The sequence below is a fragment of the Ipomoea nil genome, unplaced genomic scaffold, assembly GCF_001879475.1.
Source record: "Ipomoea nil cultivar Tokyo-kokei standard unplaced genomic scaffold, Asagao_1.1 scaffold0711, whole genome shotgun sequence".
Lineage (NCBI taxonomy): Eukaryota > Viridiplantae > Streptophyta > Magnoliopsida > Solanales > Convolvulaceae > Ipomoea > Ipomoea nil.
Genome location: NW_017617139.1, coordinates 311588 through 334795, shown reverse-complemented (window position 1 = coordinate 334795; position 23208 = coordinate 311588). Strand labels below are relative to the sequence as shown.

Genomic DNA, 23208 nt, shown 5'->3' with positions numbered 1-23208 from the left:
AACTGATTGACTGCAAAGGATAGATCAGGACGAGTGATGGTCAAATACTATAATGCACGCGTTAAACTCATGTATTTTGTAGGATTATCATATGGAGTTGCGTCAATGGGGATGGATTTTGACGTGGGAATTGGGGTGGGTGGACAAGGACTTGCAGTCTGTCATTCTAGCACGTTTTAGAATATCCTGCATGTATCTCTGTTAGCAAAGTAAAATCCCATCATTGTATTTAATTGCCTCAATTCCAAGAAAAAAACCTGGTTCACCAAGATCCCTGATTTTAAATGCAGTAGAGAGTTTTGAGACTAATTGAAGAACTAGATTCTTATCGCTTCCCATCATAAGAATGTCATCCACATAAACAAGTAGATATACACAATCAGATCCCTGTGAGTAATAAAAAAGATACATCTTTTTTGGATGCCTAAAACCTAATAGATAGTAAAAAGGTGTGCAAACGATAAAACCAAGCTCGAGGAACCTGTTTTAATCCAAAAAGAGACCTTTTTAGCAGACATACATGATTAGGATAGGAAACATCAATATATCCAGGCGGTTGCTTCATACAGTTTCAGAGAGATGACCGTTCAAGAAAGCATTATGAACATCCAATTGCTTAATAGTCCACCCAGAAGATAAAGCAATAGAAAGAAGCAACCTGACTGTGGTTGGCTTAACCACTGGGCTAAAAGTATCAAAGAAGTCCTGACCTGGCACTTGATTAAACCATTTTGCTACAAGTCTTGCCTTATGTGTTTCAATGGAACTGTCAGCTCTTCGTTTGGTACGAAAAACCCATTTACACCCAATGATGTTCATGTCTGACTGAGATGGCACAAGTTTCCAAATCTGATTTTGTAGTAGGGCATTAAATTCCTGATCCATAGCCTCTCGCCATTCTGAATGTTTAACAGCCTGTGTGTAACAAGTGGGATCCGAAGGACAAACCTGAACCATTAAAATAGAAGGTGGAGCCCGAGACCGACTCCGAGTGTGCATCTCATGGGTTCGAACCGTGGACTTGATCGTTTTCCCACGAGGACGCCCACGTGGGCGTTTGACAGGCTGTACGGCTTCAACAGGCAGCTCACGGTCCAGCGAGGCAGATGGTCCGGTGGCAGCAGTGAGCGGTGGTGGAGAGGAGTTCGAATCACTGCTGGTGATGCTGGGTGGGACGACCATAGGACCAATCGGCGGTGAAATCGTAGTGGGATGAAGAACTGACTCAGCCCACGGACAGAATTTCTCAGGTGGAGATGACTGCACAGTATTTTTAGTAGCAAAAGGATAAACAGTTTCATCAAACCTTACATGCATGGACACATAAATCTTGTTAGTCTGTAAGTCAATGCATCTATACCCCCAAAACGACTCAGGATAACCTAGGAAACACATGGAGTGGACCGGAACTAGAATTTATGATGATTATATGGTCTGAGATATGTGTAACACAAACACCCAAAGACACGAAGAAAAGAATATGAGGGATTGGAATTATGCACTTTAAAGTGTGGACTGAGATTATTTAATACAACATAAGGCATTTTGTTAATTAAATAAACTGCAGTTTCAAATGCAAAATCCCATAATTTATATGGGACAGAGTGTAACACCCACTTTTTCTAAATCTTAATTACAATTCTAAAGCATAATTAACATAAACTAAGCAGCGGATAAATAACTTAAACAACGAACTAGTGGGAATGTCACCGCCACAACTACCTCTCTACGGTGATTGCACAGGCTAAGGATGGAACTAAATCATTAAACCAAACTAACATTCAAATTACTTAAATTAAAAGTCATCTTGGGGGAAAAACACCCCGATGTCTAACATCAAACATAAAATTCAAAGTCTACAATCCATCAAAAGAACAACATAATAATAAAGATATTTTAGACTAATAGATCTACTAGACTAGTCTAACTCGATCATCTCTCAAACGTTGGGCCCACCTGAAAGGGGTTTTACAAACAACACATAGACAAATAGGAAAACACCCGTTAGCACGAAGCTAAGTATAACCACACTCAACCCTGTAAAGTACTACAGTATATACTTTGGAAAAACATTTGATAACATTCATAATCCACAATCTCATCTCATAGGCAACTATAGTTACATCACAGACTTTCTATATGCTTGCAACCTATAATATCAACAGGCATGCTTCAATACAAATGACTTAACAACATAAAGATTCCAACACATAAATATCACAACAAACTCATCGTAACGAACTCATGCTTACAAGCAATTTCATACTATTAAACAATACGAAAACTATCGTCATGCTTTCAAATTCTCATCATGCAAACTGGATATACAAGACTTCAAAATGTAACAAAACAATCATGCTCGATATACAATCTTGAATCATCATTCTAATTATGCAATCTCATGCAATACTCTACTCAAATGCAATCTCGTGCAATACTATACTCATATGCAATCTCGTGCAATACTATACTCATATGCAATCTCGTGCAACACTATAAATATACTCATACACTCGTTGTAAAATAGAATACTTTCTGTGGAGGTCTCATTGAGTCATAAATGACTTGCTTTATTTCTCTTGAGTCTCTTGACTCGATATCTTTCTTGCTCAAACTTTCTCATACTCCTGATTTCTCTTCTTGTGGGAGGCAGGTATTCCGCCGCAGCGAAGCCCTAGCGTACGGTGCAATCTCATGCATCCGCCACATTCATAACTACGGAACCTCTTACTCGTGGGGAGGTAGGTCTTCACGAATCGTGAATGGACCTAACCGGCTCTGCAATCTAGCCGGCCACATACGCAACTCGCCCACAGAACCACTCTCTTGGTTCTTAATCTTTCTTTCTTGCTTGCTTTCTCTGTGGAATCAAGTATCGTACATTTAGTGTGCACACCCCCTAACCAGGATTCCAAGCCCGGTGGGAAGTCTCCAACCTCGTAACGTGGGAATACGTTGCGTTACATATACTGGGACCGCAATGTCCACAATAATCATCCGAGAGGACATAGTCCAAACGGGGTCCTCCAAAACCTCACCGAAATAGATAATACATAAATATATCTCTCATGCACCAATCTCATGCATGAAACAACTCAACAACTTCTCAATTCATCAAATAATAATATACCACATGCTTATGGATTTTGAAAGTAATACTTAGGCTCACGTTGGCCACTAATGCACTTTTGAAAACATGATATACTTGAGATGAAAAAATACTAAACAACATGCTTCAAATCCATGAATATAAATCATAAAATTCTCAAGAACACAATCTCATGCTCGGCTTACAACATAACAAATTCTATATAATTCTATCATCAAAATATACTCCAATTCCCATTGATCAAACAACACATTCTAGTCATGCTTTTCTAATAAGTCATATTTTCAAAGTGATCATGCTTCTCTACTCAACACAAAATAACATTAGGCAACAAGACAAGACATTTCTTTTTCACAGTGCACTTCAAAACACAAACTGTGTAGCAAAATATCACTAAATCCATCATAACATGCTCATTTCTAATCCAAATTCAACGAAATAAAAGCCAAAACGTGCGTCGAGACGGCCCCGAGGTACCGAGCCACAAGGGCCTGTGACACCTAGCTCGAAATGACACGTAGCTGAGCCACAAGGGCCCGGCCACTACACAAAACACACTCTGAACATACACAAGGACCTAGGAGCGGGGCTCCTTATGAGCCGCCCTTAAGGCCGTAACAGAGCCGGGCCTAGGAAACGGCCGTGCCCTAGGCCCGGTTAGCCCCGGCTCTAGCCGGCGGCCCCCTTGATGGGCCGCGGCTAGGGCCGTTACACTGGTGTGGTGCACACTGTGTGTGCACCAGATAGGTTGTTTCATCTACAAAACACATTTCAAGCAAGTCCAAAACATCCAAAACATTATCAACACTTCAATGACAAATACTAGATCACTTCCAATCTCAAACACAACAAAATTCCACCATTTCTACTCAAAATAATAGGCTTAACAGAGTCAAATCTCAAAGAGGGAGTCCACGGGGTGATATCTTTGTAGACCTCTTCTTCTTGCTTGGATCTCAGCCTCCTCTCTACTCATACACCACTCTATTCACCACCTAGACACCTCAAGCAACAACACAAGCCATGCCTAAAAACTCAGAGATTGATATGTAAGAGGAAAGGGAACCTTAGGATGGAAAAATGAATGGAGGAGATGAATGCTAAAACTTAATGTGTTTGCTTCTTTCTTTCAACAGAGGTCAAGAGTGGAGAGGTGAGGGAGGAGATCAGGAAAAACACAAAGCAAATGTGGTGTTTATATAGGGTCCAAAACCCTAGGAGAAATGCTCATGATTGGTGGAGGGCAAAAGGGTAAATAGTTAGGCTAAAAGATGGAATTAGACAAGTTTTGGATGGTTTGTGGTTTACCATGCTTCATGGACCATGGGCTAGAAATGCTATTTAAAATAGTTTTGGGTTAAGAGATTATTTTCCCAAAAATGTTTTCAAGTCAAACACTTGACTTAGGCTTCTCGGTCATCTCCTGGTTTCACTCAGATTGGTTTCTCAGTTTAAAACTTGGTACACGAATTACCCGAAAATTTATGATTTTTGGATTAAAAAAGGAATTTTGGTGTTGAATTAATTTAAAATGTGTCCAAAATAATTTATTCAAACACCAATTGATCGCAAAAAATTTTAATGGAGTGAAAATGGCTATTTTGGAATTTCTTAAAATTGGATTTAAAAAATAAAATTTTGTGGTGTTACACAGCGGCACGGGCTAGAAGAGCCAGACCTGTTTCAACAATGTGTCTGTGTTTCCGTTCGACACGACCATTTTGTTCATGAGTGTAGGCACAGGATTGTCTATGAAGGATACCTAACTGAGTAAAGGAACGATGCAATTTTTTGTATTCAGCTCCTAGATCTGATTGAAGGCTTTAATTTTTATGTTAAAAAATCGTTCAACCATAGTACAAAATCTATCAAAGATGGCATACATATCAGATTTTAATTTCATAGGAAAATACCAAGTGTAACGAGTATAATCATCCATAAAAATAACAAAATAACGATAGCCATCAATTGAAAAAAGGGGAGTTGGACCCCAAATATCTGTGTATATCAAATCAAGAACACTAGAACTGGATGTCTCAACACGTGCCAATGGGAATCGAGAGGATTTGCCCATTTGACATGCATTACACATACTAGAATTACATCGAATAGAATTATTTGACCCACTAACCGGACACGACTGAAGAATACGAAGTAAAACACGATGATGTGGATGTCCTAAGCGATCATGCCACACTGACGGAGAGGTGCGAGCTGTAAGAAAAACTGAGGGAGATGGCGTTGCAATTAGGAGCTTGTAGACACCCCCATGACTTTTGCCTTTAAGTAGAATTTCCTTGGTGTTGATATCCTTCACAACAAAAAAAAAAAAAAAAAAAAAAGACGGGTGAAACTCAAAAAACACTTTATTATCTATCGCAAATTTTTAAACAGATAATAAAGAAGTAGAGACATTGGGAACATGAAGGATATTAGACAATTGGAAGGAACGAGATGGGGTATTAAAAGAAGCATGACCTACACGACTAATAGAGAGCGCCTTACCATCACCCACACGCAATGTGTCATTACCCGTGTATTCCTCGGATTTAGATAGGGTTGCAATATCCGGAGTGACATGATTGGCAGCTCCTGTATCAGGAATCCATGTCTGTGAGTCATTAGGATGTGACTCGGTATTCTGATACATCAAATTTGCTTGTAGAAGAGGATCATAGCGATTGTAGCATTTGATAGTCGAGTGTCCCGTACGACGACATAGTTGACAAACAATTGCCGAACCACCACTGCCGCCACGCCCGTGGTGGCTGCCACCTCTGCCAGAATGCGTTTGGCCACCGCCTCCTCCACGCTGTGCGCCGGAGTTCTGCCCTCGGCCACCTTGGTTGCCGCCGCGTCCTCCGCGACGATGATTACTGCCGCCACGCTGTGCGGCGAACGCCGCCAGTTGCACCGCCTCGAATAAACTCTTGGGCACCAAGAAATTCGGCCAACTCACCTAGGGTTACAGTTCCACGGACCGAGAGAGATGCAGTGAGATTTTGAAATTCTGGCCGTAAACCACGAAACACATAGAGATTCATCTCGTCAAGCCTAACCGGTTTACCGGCCAAAGCAAGATCCTCCAAAATAACACGGGCACGACCAATATAATCGGCAACCGTGAAACCTCCCAGGCTCAGGGACTATAGTTGGCCAAGGAGATTTAACGAGCGGGCGCGAGATGCGGAAGCCAAAGACTGTTCTATTGACTCCTAAACCTCCCGTGATGTACGACGACCAATGGCGATGTGCATAACTTCTTCACTGAGAGAAGAAATCAACATGGACATAAGAGCCGATCATGACGAAACCATGTTGCGTAATCGGGATTGGGCGCCGGCGAGCCACCTTCGACGACGGGAAGATAAGGTGGCGGACTGGGGTTGGTTGCATCGACGAACTACCTGAGTTCTCCAAAACAGATAATTTTTTGTGTGTAAGCTTAATACTGATGAAGTGATGAGCAGTAGAAAGTGAAGACACAGTGGCGCTCGCGGAAGACGTAGTAGCGGCGTTGGAGATGGTTCGTTCGGGTTATTGAACAGATTCGGTAGCCATTGAGCCAGAGAAAACAAAGAAAACCCTAGCTTAACTGATACCAGATGAGAACTCTATAAATTGTATTGAATGAACTGGATTACAACTGACAGACACGGGGAATATATATACAAGAGGAATTATAGGAAGACTAGAATAGAGAGTCATACTATGACTCAAATATAAGAATCCTAATACTAGTCCTAATACTATTGATAATGTAGAATATTATTATTGAAATATATTCCTCCAATTTTTAATTTCCATTCCATTTTTAATTAAAATGCAATGATCTGACCATTTATTTTTATTTTTTTTAGTCAATTATGGATCATTTTTTATTTGCAGTCAATTATTAATATTCATTTCCTTTTATATTTTCAGTTAATTAGTAATATTAGATTCATTTTCAGTCAATTATTTTTTTTTATTTTTAGTCAATTAAGTCAATTAGAATATAGATGCAGTAATAATTTTACCTAATTTTCGTTTCATTTTAATTTAATGATGTAGAATATTATTAATGAAATATTTTCGTTCTATTTTTAATTTACCTTTACTATTTTTTAAAATATGCCTTTACTATTTGATGATGTAAAATATTATTATTGAAATATGTCCTTTCCATTTTTAATTTTCCTTTACTTCTCAAAAAAAAAAAAAAAAAAAAAAAAAAAAAGCTTTGGACTTCTCAATACTTACCCACATTGATGGGCAAGCAATTATGTTTGTAAGATGAGCTCAAGAGCTCCCCTTTTCAAACATTTTCAATGTTAGATCAAAATGATCCCACATCATTTACAAAGGGAGCCAGTGGCTCCCTTTTGTCTTCTAGTGTATCTATTGTGCAAAGATATATCAATGTGAATAAAAAAAAAAACATGGTACTTCATCTTCAAGGAACCCCATGCTTAGCTGTATGAAAAAACCTCACTCTATATATACTAGGTAGTCCCTTCTGACATTTCAAGCTGTTGCTAACACTGATGCATATGAACCAATTGTGAGATAGTTGGGGACATGGGTATTTAATCAGGAAACCATTAGGAGAGCCTTGATAGAAATGATTATAATAGATGAAATTCCGTTTATATTTGTTGAGGGGCAAGGGTTTAAGAGGTTCATTGCAGTGGTTTGTCCTAGGTTTAAAATTCCATCTAGGTTGATAGTCAGTAGGGACATCCATGTCATTTATGAAGAAGAGAAACTGAAGTTAAAGTGCTTGTTTAGGCAAAGCACTCAAAGAGTCAGTATTACAATTGACTCCTGGACATCTATTCAAAGGATTAACTTCATGGTAGTCACTACACAGTTTTTAGATGAAGAGTGGAAGCTTCATAAAAAATTATTGTGTTTGTCCCTATTATATCACAGAAGGGTGAGTATATTGCAAAAACACTTGAAACTAGTTTGCTAGAGTGGGGGCTTAGGATTATGTTTTTTGTGATAGTAGATAATGCTTCATCAAATGATACTACTCTTGGTTTTTAAAAATGGAAAGTGTTGTCTTGGAGATCATCTAATGTGAAGAGTAAGTATCTTCACATGAGATGCATTGCCCATATTCTAAACATGGTTGTGCAAGATGGCTAAAAGAATGTGATACTGCTGTAAAGAGGGTTAGGGATATAAAGGGATTTATGAGACTTAATTGGAATTGAGCAAAAATCTTCCTTGTGTCTTGATGTGCCAACAAGATGGAATTCCACCTATTTGATGTTACAGTCTGCTCTGATATACTAGAAAGTGTTTGAAGCTTATGAAGAGAGTGATAATTCTTTTCAATCTGATTTGGGTGATTCTATTCCTAATTTTCTAGATTGGGAATCTGTGAACATCTTGGTCAAATTTTTGAAATGTTACTATGATATGACTATCAGAATTTCAGTGTCCTTATATGTGACATCTAACACCTTTTTCTCTGAAATATCTTATCTGTAATGTATCTTGAATGGCATGGTGGAAGTTGATGGGGCTGTGAAACTAATGGGTGCTAACATGAAAGAAAAATTTGAAAAAATATTGGGGTGATATAGACAAAATAAATTATAAGATTTTCTTTGCAAACATTTTAGACCCCAATGACAAGTTAGAATATATGCCAACTCAATTAAATCATGTGTATGGTGAGGTAAAAGGAAAATCTTACCTTGAGAAATTGTTGGTTGCTTTGAATGAATTGTTTGGTGATTATGCTGTCAGTTATAGTCCTATTGTTGTCCCAGCTACTGGTTTTGGTTCTATAACTTCTGTTAGTCCTTCTATTGGGACTTTTCAGTCAGTATTTGCCCCTGTTGGGAGGCCACAACATCCGTTGAAGTCCCAAATTAAGAAACAAAAAATGGAAAGTGGTGGGAGAAAAAAAAAACTGAGTTGAAATATTATTTGACTGAGGGAATAGCTGAAGAGGAAAATTCATTTGCTATACTGATATGGTGGAAGGTCAATTCTGAAAGATTTCCTATCCTTTCTAAGCTTGCTAGAGATGTCTTAGCTATACAAATCTCAATTGTTACCTCAGAGTCTGCCTTCAGTACATCTGGGAGGGGTTTAGATCCTCTTAGGAGTTATTTAACTCCTAAAATTGTGGAAGCCTTAGTTTGTACTCAGGATTGGCTTAGGCTGCCAAATACCTACATATCAATTGAGGAAAATCTAGAAGAATTAGAAAGATTTGAGAAAGGTAAATGATTCTCTATATTCTATAATTTATTAATTCAATCTTTCAATTTAAGTTTTTTCAATTAACTGAATTCTCACATTCTTCTACTTATTTGATTTATTGCAGAATTTAGTGTTGATGGTGGAAGTACATCTGGTGGGAGGACTGGTGGTTTTACACTTCCAACCATTCCTGTAATTGTCTTCTATAATCTCTCTAATCTTTATACTTTATATGATATCTTAATATCATAATCTTATATTCAACTAACTCTGAATTATAATGTTGAGGCAATGAGGCTTGGTAACTTCAAACTCAAACTTGTAAGTTGCTGCCCTTGATGAGTTTTTGGCCCCTAACCACTACTCTGAAATCTTGTAAAGTGGTAATGTTCTGTTTAAAGACTTGGTAGCTTACTAACTTGTAAGTTGGTAAAGTTGCTGCCTATTGTAGTTTTGCATTACTGTAAATCTGGTAATATTATCTTCTGAATTTTGATATATTTAATTTCATAAATTATACTCCGTATTATGGTAATGATGAAACTTCCACCTATGATTTTAAATAAGGATTAAACTGGTATGTTGTTCAATGTTCATGGCAACATTGTAGCAATTTGCCCTTAATCCAGACATTGATATGGACAAAATACTTATTGGGCCAACTTCATAATCTCATATTCTCATTTATTAAGTAATTATTATTGTTGTTTATTTCCTTCACTGATTTTCACTAAGTTTTAACAGGAGGAAGACTAGAACTCTAGAAGAGTATTAGAGATTTAGAGTAAGATCAGGAATCAGGAATTAGGATGGCTTTTTGATGATATCTGCATGCTGGATTCGAATTGTCATTTGTCAATGCAAATCTGCAATGTTGTTATGTATGTGGATCTTTAATTCTGTAAATTGTAAATCATTAAATCTGTGTTTTTACCATGTAATTCTGCCTTTTTGGATTTTGGTATGGCATTTTGTCTTGTAAATCACTAAATTGTAATGTTAGTGATGTGTACAGTGTACTTGTGTATACTAGTCTTAGAATTTAGATTTTAGTGCTTTACTAGTAACTATTTTAAGGTTTAGTTTTTAATTGTATTTACTTTATATTTTCAAAGGAGTTAAATCCACTTTTAGTCCTACATTTAATGCGCAATTGACACATTTTGCCCAGTTTTATTAATTTAATCACATTTTGTCCAGTCTTTTTAAAATGTGGACACTTTTGATCCACAGTTACATTTCTTGTTAACGAGTCGTGAAGTGGGAGGGCAATTGTGTCATTTCACGTGCTATTATTCATTTCTTGGTCTCCCTTGTACCGAAATCTGGACAAGATTAATCCTTGACCTAGTTTCTTCATTTCTTGAATTCTTGTTCTAGAATATTCTTGGTCTCCTTGTCAAAGTAGAAGGTGCCCAGAAGATCCTCCCCGAACTGGGGGTACGGCCGAATATATACTACGGTGGTGGTGAAGATCGAACTGCAAGGTCCCCTTTCCGGTCGGCATCGCCGACAGCGGCGGCAAGCTCCTGATCCACGCCACCACCCATGACGGCGACGACACAACTTCAACACAGCCAACACCTTCGAGGCCGTCGTGGAAACGCCACGAGATTTCTTCAACTTCACTAAATCATTCCAATCTCAGCCCAAGTACAATTACCTGTACTATGGGAATTTGGGCGAGAAGTCACATTTCGTGATCCACAACGCCGACGGCATCCACCCAGCGGTGATGGAGGTTCTGCGTCTGTGGACGGAGAAAGGCTTCTTCACGCTATAAGACATTAGGGATCAAGAAAGGTTCAACGGCTACTATCACAATCAATTCCTCATCGTCAACGATTGCTTGCATAGGTACAAATTCCTGGCGAAATGGATGTTCTTCTTTGATGTGGACGAGTTCATCTTCGTCCCCAAGAAGAGCACTCTCAAATCTGTCATCGATTCACTCTTCGCCTACACTCAGTTCACAATCGAGCAAATGCCCATGTCTAACAAGCTCTGTCTTCGTGAAGTCGCTTCATTCATTGATTTAAACATCTTTGTTTAAATTAATGTAATATAGTTAGATTATGTAATGCTCCTTGGAGTTTGACAGAAATTTGAGGGAAAAGGTGAGTGAAGAAATTAGGGATTAAGGAAGAAACTGAAGGAAAGAGTGTAGAATCAGTATATTTCTCTGCATAAAAATTCCCCTTACACTCAACAAGGTTTAAATACTCCACTATTCCATCTACTCAGCCGGTTTCTTAGCAAAACTCTAGCTGGAAACCAGAAACTAAAACATAAAAGGAATGCTAAAACGACAATGTCGGACAGAGTGTCAATTGCTCCCAACCGTCACTTGATACGACGCCGTTGGATCTTTATTTAACCTAACTGCCAGAACCTGTTATTCTCTTATACAACACCGTATGACATTCTCAATTTCCTCCATTGTTCCCAGCTTCCCCAACATTAGGGCTTTCTTCCTGGATCGTTACACCACCCTCCCCTCCAATAGATCCTTGACCCCAAGGATCAAAGTTTGGAAATTGGCTTCGTATGTGGTAATAGTCTTCCCAAGTGGCCTCCTCTCTAGGCAAGTTAGACCATTGCACCAAAATCTGAGTTACAACTCTGTTATTTCTCTTTACCAACCACTTGTTAATGGCTGCTACTGGCTCAGCTAAGACTTGCCCCTCATTCCCCACAGCTGGAAGGTCCAGGTGAGCCACTTTTCCCTCTCCAATCTTCTTCTTCAACTGTGAAACATGGAAGACAGGGTGCAGTAAACAGCCAGGGGGTAACTGTAGTTTGTAAGCTACCTCCCCTATCTTCCTAATCACTTTATATGGCCCAAAATATTTAGAAGATAACTTCAAATTGCTCCTTACTACTAGTGACACTTGTCTATAGGGTTGGATCTTTAAATATACCCAATCCCATATTTCTAATTTCCTCTCACTTCTTCCTTTATCTGCTTGTACTTTCATTCTGTTCTGTGCTTCTTTGAGATTCTCCTTCAAGGCAGCCAATATTGCCCCTCTTTCTGCCAACCAGCTGAAATCATTTTATTCAGGTGAAGAGCTAGACCCCAGCAGTGGTGGTGAGTAGCCATACAGGGATTGAAAGGGACTGCATTTCAAAGCTGAGTGGTAGTTAGTATTGTACCACCACTCTGCTAGGTGCAGCCATTTGCTCCAGTTTTAGGTTTCTGAAATGTCATGCACCTTAAGAAGCTTTCCAGACATTTATTCACCCTTTCTGTTTGGCCATCAGTCTGTTGATGGTATGCAGTAGATAAATTCAGCTTAACCTGCATATTTCTTAATAATGTTTGCCAAAACTTGCTAGTGAACACCTTATCTCTATCAGAAGTAATGTCCCTTGGTAATCCATGCAATTTGTAATTGTTTTCCATAAATAACTCAGCTACCAATTCAGCAGTGTAAGGATGGGTGAGGGCAATAAAGTGGCTATATTTAGTCAACCTGTCTACCACCACCAAGATTACTTCATACTGCCTTGATTTTGGTAACCCTTCTATGAAGTCCATAGATATGCACTGCCAAGCTTCCCCAGGTATACTTAATGGCTGTAATAGACCAAGGCTAGCCACATTCTCATGCTTACAGCTCTGGCAGGTATCACAAGCCTGCACCATTTCAATTACATCCTTCTTCATGCCCCTCCAATAAAAGAGAGTCTTCATCCTTTGGTATGTTCCTAACTGTCCAGAATGTCCCCCAATGGCAGTCTCATGGAGTTTAAGTATCAATTCCTTCCTCAAATCTCCTGAGGATCCAAGGTAGAGTCTAGACTTATACCTTATGAGGCCCCCTACAATTGAGATGTGTGGATCTAGGTCAGGACTAACCAGTGATGCAGTCAAGGTCTCCTTAGCCCACTCATCATCAGCATAGCTGTTTGCCACATCTTCCATCCACTGGGGTTGGACAGTTGAAATAGAGTTCAGTTTAGATTCTGTGTTCATGTCCCTCCTTGATAGTGCATCAGCTGCCCTATTCTCCAATCCCTTTTTATATTGGATAGAGTAGTCTAGTCCTAGTAATTTAGTCAAGCCTTTCTGCTGGAGTGCTGTAGTTATCTTTTGTTCAAGCAAGAACTGGAGACTGTGATGATCAGTCTTAATGGTAAAGTGTCTCCCAAGGAGGTAGGGTCTCCATTTGTCCACAACATTGATAATGGACATATATTCCTTCTCATAGATGGATAACCCTAGGTGCCTTTCTCCAAAAGCCCTTGCTAAAATAAGCAACAGGTCTGCCTTCTTGCATTAAGACAGCTCCCATACCCCTATAACTGGCATCTGCCTCAATTGTGAACTCCTTTTAGAAATCTGGGAGTGCAAGGACTGGGGCTTGACACAGGGCTTTCTTCAATTATTCAAAAGTTACTTCTGCCCTTTCAGTCCACTGGAATGAGTTCTTTTTGAGCATATCAGTTAATGCTTTGCTAATCACCCCATAGCCCTTCATGAACCTCCTGTAGTAACCTGTTAACCCCAAGAATCCTCTCAGAGCTTTGATGTTCATTGGTTTTGTCCAAGCAGCAACAGCCTTCAGTTTGGAAAGGTCAGTCTGCAATCCCTCCTTGGAAATAATGTGGCCAAGGTACTCAACCTGAGTCTGAGCAAATGAGCACTTGGTCAGCTTAGCAAGTAGCTGATGCTGTCTCATGGTGAGCAGCACCTCCCTCAGATGTTGGCAATGCAACTCATGGCTGGGACTGTAAATCAATATGTCATCAAAGAAGACCAGCACTATTTTTCTAAGGAAGGGTTTAAACACCTAGCTCATCAGTGCCTGAAAAGTGGCAAGTGCATTAGTTAAACCAAAAGGCATGACCTTAAATTCATAGAAGCCTTGATGTGTTCTCAAGGCAGTCTTGAACTCTTCCCCTTCTCTCATTCTGACTTGATGATACCCAGATATGAGGTCTAGTTTAGAGAAACAAACTGCCCCTACCAACTCTGAGAACAAGTCCTCAATTAAGGGTATAGGGAATTTGTTCTTGACTGTAATGTTTTTGAGGGCCCTGTAATCTATACAAAATCTCCAAGAGTTGTCTTTTTTGGGGACAAGTAACACAGGGGAGGCAAAACAACTTGCACTAGGGACAATAATTCCAGCTTCCAACATCTCATCCACCATTTTCTCAATGGTGTTCTTTTGACGAAAGGAGTATCTATAGGGCCCAGTGTTGATAGGTTTAGAACCAGGAATCAGTGGTATAGTGTGGTCTAGGGATCTTTGGGGGGGGGGGGGGGTAGGGTAGTGGGTTCCTGAAACAAGTCCTGGAATTCCAGTAATAATGAGGACAGTTCAGGTGGAATTTTAAGTGATGTTAGGGTGTTTTGAGTGGTGGTTTGACACAGGGAAGGTTCACTGATAGCTCCCTCAGCTTGCAGGGGTTGGCATTGCACCAAGTACCCCTTAACTCCATCTTTATGCCACCTTTTAACTAGCTTGTCACTGGCAGCCTTCAAAATCACAGTCTTAGTCAACCCCTTAAAGTACATCTTCCTCCCTTCCTTATGAAAAGAAATCCCTGGGGGTCTAGTGTGTAGCTGGATTGGGGCAAACTCATCTACCCAATCTGTAACACCCCGTATTTTCCTAAAATAAAATATAGTCCCATTACTAAATATTTTTATTAAAAATATTTATATATGCCTAATTACTTTGTAAAATGGGCTCGGGTTTATTTATTGTATAAAATAATATTTTACGACCCAAATGCCTTAAGCCCAAAAATGAATTTTAGCCTAGAAGCTTATTTGTTATCCTAAGCCCAAAATGTGATTATTTATTATATATTATATAAGCCTTGAACCCCACAAGTTGAGCCCATATGTATGTATAAATATAAGTATTATTATTTTGTGAACCCAAAGTGTTTAAGCCCAAGCTATGTCTCCCAACCCATGTCTAGCCTAGCCCACCTTCTAAGTATGAACCCTACTCTTTAGTGTGTGTATGAATGTATAATATCATCTTTCCTTTGTCCATAATGACAGTCGCAACCTTCATCCCTCTCGTGTCTTCTCCATCTCGTTCGGTTTCATGATTCACGGCAGCAAGGACCTTACCCCAAGCCATCCCATCTTTCCCATTCTCCTTAGCTCTTCTCGTGATCTCTTGTAGTACTGTAGAGCATCATCGGCAAGACCGGTAACATGGATGAAGAGAAGCTTCCGCAGCTTTGTGAGGCAGAACAGAGTCGGCAGTGGGGTGTGTTGGCCTCTCCAGTCGACGAGCAGCTCCGGCGACCTTGGGTGGACGGCGGTGGACAGTAGAACGGAGATAGAAGGACTGGCGGTTCTCTTCTCGTCGACGGCGGCGGTACTTCGGAGCAAGCAAGGCGATAGCTTTTCTCCGGCGGTGACGGTCGGCGTCTCTCCTGTAGTGGCGTTTCTCCTCCGGTCTACACCTCCCTCCGGCGAAGTAGAGTAGGCCGCGGGTGGTGGCGTGGGCGGTGAAGTCCCCGTGGCTCTACCCGCTACCTCCCAGTGAAGAAGACGAAGAAGATGATGGCTGATGGTGAGCTTCTTTTTTGGTTTTTGTTGTTTAGTTTGGTATTAGATTAGTTTTATTTAGTAAAACTACTAAGTGATGTGTTAGCCTAGTGGTTAAGGGGGTGTTAAGTTAAGGGATTAGCTAAGGTTTGAATCCTTGGTTGGTTTAATTAAGTTAAGCCTTGTTTAATTATTATTTTTACCTTAACCCTTTGTTATTAGCTCATCTACTAGTGTTTTAATGTTGGGATTAAGTTAGCAAATGTATATCTAGCCTAGATGGTTAAACTTGTGGGTAATTTAGGGTAAAACTAGAGTTCAAATCCCTTTTTGAGCATGATTAGTTTTGTTTAGTACTATTGTGTTAATAGTTGAAGGATCGGTCTTTGTGAGTTGAGCCTAAGTTGGCGTTGTTTTTGGATGTTAAGCGGATGAGGTAACCCATGCTCTACAAAATCCAGAGCTTGTTATTAGGGTTCATGTGTGTCATTGCTTGGCTATTCCTTTGATTCAAGTCATTTTGTTGTATTTGGTGAGATTTGGCATGTTTTGGACTTGAATTTGAGCTTGGAGTTGAAAATCCCCGAAGGGATTATTTGTGGTACAGGTGTGTACCCGCGGGCGAAACGGCGGGTAGTGCACCACCCGCCGCCCCACCCGCGGGGTACATGGTGATGTGGGTAGAGGTACCCACAGGTGGTGGTCCACCCGTGGCCCCACCCACGGGGTACATGATGTGGTTGTTGGGGGATTTGTTCCCCGTGATTCTTTTGACTTGGTATTTGGTCTTTTGACTTCCCGATGTTCTTTTGTGGAACTATTTGAGTGTCTTCTTGATGTTTCGTATGTCTAGAACTATATGGTAGGAATCCATGTAGGTTTTAGTGTCTTGAATCGTGCTAAGTGTTCAACATTGTGATTCGTTGAACCGTGATGAGTCTTGTGTGTTCTTCGGAACTATGTTCGGTTTACCCGTTTGATAAGCATGCTAGTTCGGTGTATAAATGCTAGCGTGTGTGGTTTGTTATTTCCTATTGTTGATGATGACTTGTGTTAATCATCGTTGTTGTTGGATTGTGATCCATTCCTTGATTGAGTATGGTTTCATATCTTCGTTGTGATCCGTTGATTAATTCTTATTGTGGTGTGGTGTGTGTGGCTGTACCTGGATTGCACGATTAATGGTATGAGACATTAGTCACCAAGGTACGGCAGTGGTCCTCGTGGTGGCCATGGCGCGATTATGGAGTTTGTGACCTTTGTGTAAGGTTCACGTATTTGTTTTGGGTAACATGTGTTACCAAGGCATGTGTTGCCATGTGTGATCGGTACCCTCGTGTACTATGAAATCGGTGGTTTTGTTGGAGGGTTGTCGGAGGGGGGATGACGGTCCCCGGGGGAATAAGGTTGGACTTGGTGTACAGGGGTCCTAGAGGTAAAGGTTGGAACTAGACATAAGGTTGGGGGTAGCCATAAGGCTGGAAACGGGCATAAGGAAGGCATATCAATTCGTGATGGGTGATGTCACGAAGGCATGTGTTGCCATTGTTGTGTATTTCTCTATTTGTGACATGTGTTGTCACAAAGGCATGTGTTGCCAATGGTTGTGTCCTTATTCTCTTGTGTTATGCATGTCGGGTGATAATCTAATGTGTGATAGTAGATTACGCCTTGAGCCGTTCTTGTGTGTCGTTATACTTCTCGTGGTCTTGGGATGTGTTCCCTTATCTTTATTGTGAGTGCAAAGAGTCTTGTGTTTGACTTCTACTCTTGGTTTTGAACATATATATACTATATCCCGTTTCACAAATGATGTTGTATATATATATCCTATCTATGTATGATATTTCACATGTATTGGTGGGTTACCAGCATTATTCGCTGACCGGGCGTCGTCCCATATATTTATGTGTTTCTTTCAGGTGCCGAGTAGAGACGAGTGCGGCCTAGAGATGGATAGAGTAGATCCCTTGAAGCGTGTAGTTGTTTTGGCCTGTGTGCCTTTGATAGACTTTAGACTTGTTGTTGTTGACCTCGTTCCTTGATAGACAGATTATGTTGAAGTTGTTTACGCCTGTGCGTTCACCATAGTGTGGACGTGGCATAACACTCTACGTTGTCCATCTATTTTATCAGTTAGACTTCCGCTGTGTATGCTTTTTATGGTTAGATTATCTTGATTATTTAAGTTTAAATTGGTATGAAAATCGGGGGTGTTACACAATCCATTCCCAAAACCATATCACACCCTCCCAACCTTAGGACTCTAAAATCTTTGACAAAATTCTCCTGTTGTACCTGCCACTGCAAACCCTGACAGGTGGAATCACAAACCACTTTTGCACCATTGGCCACTGTCACTATCAAGGGTCTAACCTTCTTAACTTCCCTCCTTAATTGGTTTAAGAGCTTGGGGTCCACAAAGCTATGTGTACTACCAATGTCTACTAGAATCACTATAGGCTGCCTTTGAATATTTCCCATCAATTTAATGGTATTCATACCATCCCCTCCCAGCACAGCACATAGGGTCACTTCAGCCTCTTCTTCCTCCTGGCCATCCAATTCACAAGACCCTTCTCTTTCCAGATCCTCTATAATGTTAAAAGTAGGACTACTACACTTGTGACCTGGCTGCCAAGGTTCAAACCATTTGAAACATCTCTTTTGCTCCCTAAGCTGATTTCTGAATTGGCTTATTTCTGAGGCTTTTGATGCAGTGGATTGGGTGGTTGTTGTGGGTTTAGGATTGTTGGTGATTGGAGATGGGTGGGTTGAGTGGGAGCTAAAGGATTTGTAGTTGGAGGGCTGTGTAGTTCTGGAATTCCAGTAAGAGTTCTTAGTACCTTTACTAGACCTCATTCCCTTCTCATACTGTCTGGCAATCCACACAGCATCCTCTAGGGTTCCTGGCTTGGAGGTCCTAACAAAGCATCTCAGATTCGGCCTCAGTCTAGCAACATAATTTTCCATGAAATAATGCTCAGTTAAATTAGGGTGTGTTTGCAGCATCATGCTTTTAAACACCTCATATCCTTCTGTGAACTCATCTACATTGCCTAGCTGCTTCAAAGATGCAAAATCCTCCATCAAAGACACCCCATTGTCCCCGAACCTTTTACACACTGCCTCAGCAAAGGTGAGTCAGTGGAAATCCTCTCTCAGACTGTGCACATAGCTTTCAAATCATACCCCCACTTTACCCAACAATTGCACATACAGCAAGTTCAGTATTTCATGCCTTGGAATGTGAGAGATCACAAATAACTTTTCACACCTCACAATCCATTGCCTGGGGTTAGCGTAATCAAAAGTAGGGAATTCGCTTTTATACCTTGAGAAAAACTCATGGTGTTGTCCAGCTACTGGCTGCCTTATTCCTTCCTCATGCCTCCTTCTAGGAATCCAATCTCTGAGGGGTCTGTTAGGTGGTTCCACCCCCAGTGGTGTTGCATCATCTGGTTCAGTATCATCCGATTCAGCCCTTTGCATCGGAGCCTTTTAAGTTCTTCTACTTACTGCTGAGCTAGGCTCCCCAGGAAACTGCACATGGACCGATGATTGTCCAGGAGAATTTCCAAGGATCGGAGGTGGTGGTCGGTTGAGCCTGAGCAGCTGCACAAGTTCCTCTCTCAGAGCTCCAAACTGGTTGTTCATCTGAGAGCTGATCTCCTTGACTAAGTCCTGTGTGGTTTGAACGCGTGTGGTGAGATCAGTCACAGTGGCCTCCAGGTTTCGGATTCGATCATCCATGGCGGGCTCTGATACCACTTGTAATGCTCCTTGGAGTTTGACAGAAATTTGGGGGAAAAGGTGAGTGAAGAAATTAGGGATTAAGGAAGAAACTGAAGGAAAGAGTGTAGAATCAGTATATTTCTCTGCATAAAAATTCCCCTTACACTCAACAAGGTTTAAATACTCCACTATTCCATTTACTCAGCCGGTTTCTTAGCAAAACGCTAGCTGGAAAACAGAGACTAAAACATAAAAGGAAAGCTAAAACGACGACGTCGGATTGAGTGTCAACTACTCCCAACCGTCACTTGATACGACGCCGTTGGACCTTTATTTAGCCTAACTGCCAGAACCCGTTATTCTCTTATACGACACCGTATGACATTCTCAATTTCCTCCATTGTTCCCAGCTTCCCCAACATTAGGGCTTTCTTCCTGGATCATTACAGATTGATTGCGGTGTTGTTGTGTGTTGTTGTTCTAACGGAGTGGACTGATCCAAGGACTCTGTTTTTGCTTCGATTCAATGCCAACACAGAGAGAATTGCATTCTCGCAGAGCGGGGAGTGAAGAATGTCGGCGTGGCGGCGTGTTGTCTTCATTGATATCTTGTCTTCATCTAGTCTCTATTCTAATGTAAATGTTTCTGTGTTGTTTGTGTGTTGGTAATGTAAATGTTTGCTGTGTGTGTTTTGGGATTGTTTCTTACTGGAAATTTGGTATTTTACCTTCATTTTTGTAGTGGAGCCTTATTTTGACTTAGTTGTTTATTTTATTTTTAACGCTTTTGGCTTTATTTTTGCCTTGAAGTTGTTGACAAATTTGTTTTTGTGATTGGCAGTATTTTGATGGTGAAAGCTTGGGTCTGCAACTGGTGAAGTTTTGGGTCTGTAACCGGTGAAGAAGCTAGTGAAATTACAACTGATGAATAATTGCACATGAAAGGACAGAATTGCCCTTCTACTTCACAGTAACTTAACAGCAAATGTAACGGTGGACCAAAAGTGTCAACCTTTTAAAAAGGTTGGACAAAATGTGACTAAATTAATAAAATCGGGCAAAATGTGTCCTTCGCGTAATAAATGTAGGACCAAAAATGTATTTAACTCTTTTCAAAGTTTTCTTTATCTTATTTTTATTTTGCATAATCCGAACATTAATCGGACATCCGACAAATCCGCCCGAAATCGAAATAACCAAAAATCCAAAGATTTAACACATAATTAGCCAAGATCGATTTTAATTTCTCCAATCCGAAATCTGTGCGGTTTAGGCAACCGTCCACCCGAATTGATTAGAACCGCCCGCTGCATAGCAATCGTTATATCCTGCACCACGGCGCACATAGCACCTTGCATCCCGCGCCTCCCAAAACGACGTCGTTTTGGGAGGCGCGGTAGGGAGTTGATGTGATTATGTATATTTGTTTATACAATTATGTGTATTTTTTTTTTTACAGTTATGTATGTTTGTTTATACAATTATGTATATTTTTTTATACAGTTATATGAAATGACGTCGTTTTGCAACAAGGCGCACAATGCAATGCGCGACATGGTGCACCATATAAATTGCCGCTGCATAGTCGTAGGTATAATAATTGATTTAAAATGCACAAAGCTTGTATAGTAAATGGGGGAAGAGGAATGGGCTTACTTGGATCTGCCTGGACGTTGGCAGACTTGGATCAAATCAGTTAGCATTCAATCATTGGCAGAGCCCAGTCCATAATGGCCTGTATTAACTGGAACCGGTTGTTATCATGTACCTCGGTGCATGATCAATCATGCATCGCGCGTACACTATAGTGTGTCTAAACCGACATTGTCTCACGTATTATTTTTATATTATCAAATGAAACTATAGTTATATCAAAATGATACTGTAGTTGTGGTGAAATGAAATTACAGTATATATAAAATGAAACTGAATAACATTTCACATATTTGAGTGTATATTGTACAATGAAGCTGTAATTATATTGAAATGATCATGTAGTTGTGTTTTAATGAAATTATAGTGTATATAAAATAAAATTAAATAACATTTTCACATATTTGAGTGTATAAATATTGAATGAAACTGTAGTTATATCGAAATGAAATTGTAGTTGTGTTGAACTGAAACTGTAGTGTATACAAAATGAAACTGAAGAACAGAGTTATTTTTTGCGAAGATTCTGTTTTTTTTTTTTTCATTAAATAAAACGACGTCGTTTTGACATTGTCGGTTTAGACACACTGTAGTGCTTGACGCGCGGTGCATGATTGATCATGTGCATGATAATATGATATTATTTGCCAGCTGGAACCTAACTTTAATCTCATATAAAAACGACCATAATCTCAAATTTTCAGTGTCTGCAGTCCAACTCCAATTCAACATATATTCCAAGCTCACTTAATCAATTGATATGAATTTCAATATTATCATTCAAAGATTTAAGTATCACAAAAACTAAAATTGAATTGTTTAAATTTTTCTGATACCATGCCCAGATTAAGCCGGGCCGTAAATTCTATCGACAACATTAATTCTCCTATTATTTGAAAACAATTAATTTAATTAACATTGATTAATTACTTGTTACCACGTACTTAAATAAATTCATCTGTCACTTATAATTATTGATTGTAACAAATTTGAGGTTGAGCTAATAATCTTGTCATCAAAACTCTGATGCTTTACAAGGAACTAGAACATTGGATTGGGCCCATTAAGATTTGGGATAGGTTTGTTGGGGATAAGTACTTAGGTGTAGGGAACAATTTATGAGCATACTTTCTCCCAATTAAGTGGACATTGTTTGTCCCACACCTAATATAAGACAACCATTCCGACATAATCTTCCTGATGAGTTCCAATGCTAAAACACTTCTATCACATCTTTTATGATTATATTTTACGTAATTGTATCCCATCAACTTATTGTGACACTTATTACTGGTAAATACTATGTTTTTATCAAAATTATTTTAATAAGTAATTACCGATCGAGGATAGATGAATTTGCTTAAAAGTAAATACTCTACCCACTATGAAAAGTAGTTAGAGAATGAACTCAAAAAGTTGGGGATCGGAGTACAATTGTGATATGTTGAATCAGCACAAAACGCATGCAGACTTCTAAATGGTAGCCATTGTACCATACACATATCATGCTTGGTTAGATCTTGCATTGTACTTGGAATTGGATGCCCATATATTTGCAAATTGCAACTACACACTTTTTTTTTTTTTTTTTTGACATTTTTAATAATGGAAACGAAAGTGTAAATAAAACTCAAACCTGAATAAATATTTACTTAATAACTTCATCAAGAACATTATTTAACCTGAATCAATACATTTTACTAAATCTTATATTATGAATAACAAAACATATTATTATCATTTGAGTAACGTAACATACATTAAATTACCTTAACATTATCTTATATGTGGCAAAACTTAATGAAAATAAATGTTGGATTTGGTGAATAACTTATTGAATTAAGCGAGAGAAATGAAAGTAGGTAGGTAGAGAGATTGTTTTTAGACAAATACGGAGTATATTAAAAGTATATGATATATAAAAGAAAAGATGAGAGAGAGAGAGAGAGATAGGACATATAATATAGATATATAGAGGATGGAG

The 23208-nt window shown here is 39.5% G+C and overlaps 1 long non-coding RNA gene across 1 annotated transcript; it reads left to right on the top strand.

Annotated features, from left to right (window-relative positions):
* The first annotated feature begins 9246 nt into the window (after positions 1-9246).
* On the top strand, positions 9247-15475 carry LOC109176572. Its single transcript, XR_002053410.1, has 3 exons — positions 9247-9332; positions 14382-14385; positions 15466-15475. It is a non-coding gene; the product is annotated as an uncharacterized LOC109176572 (long non-coding RNA).
* Positions 15476-23208: the final 7733 nt, after the last annotated feature.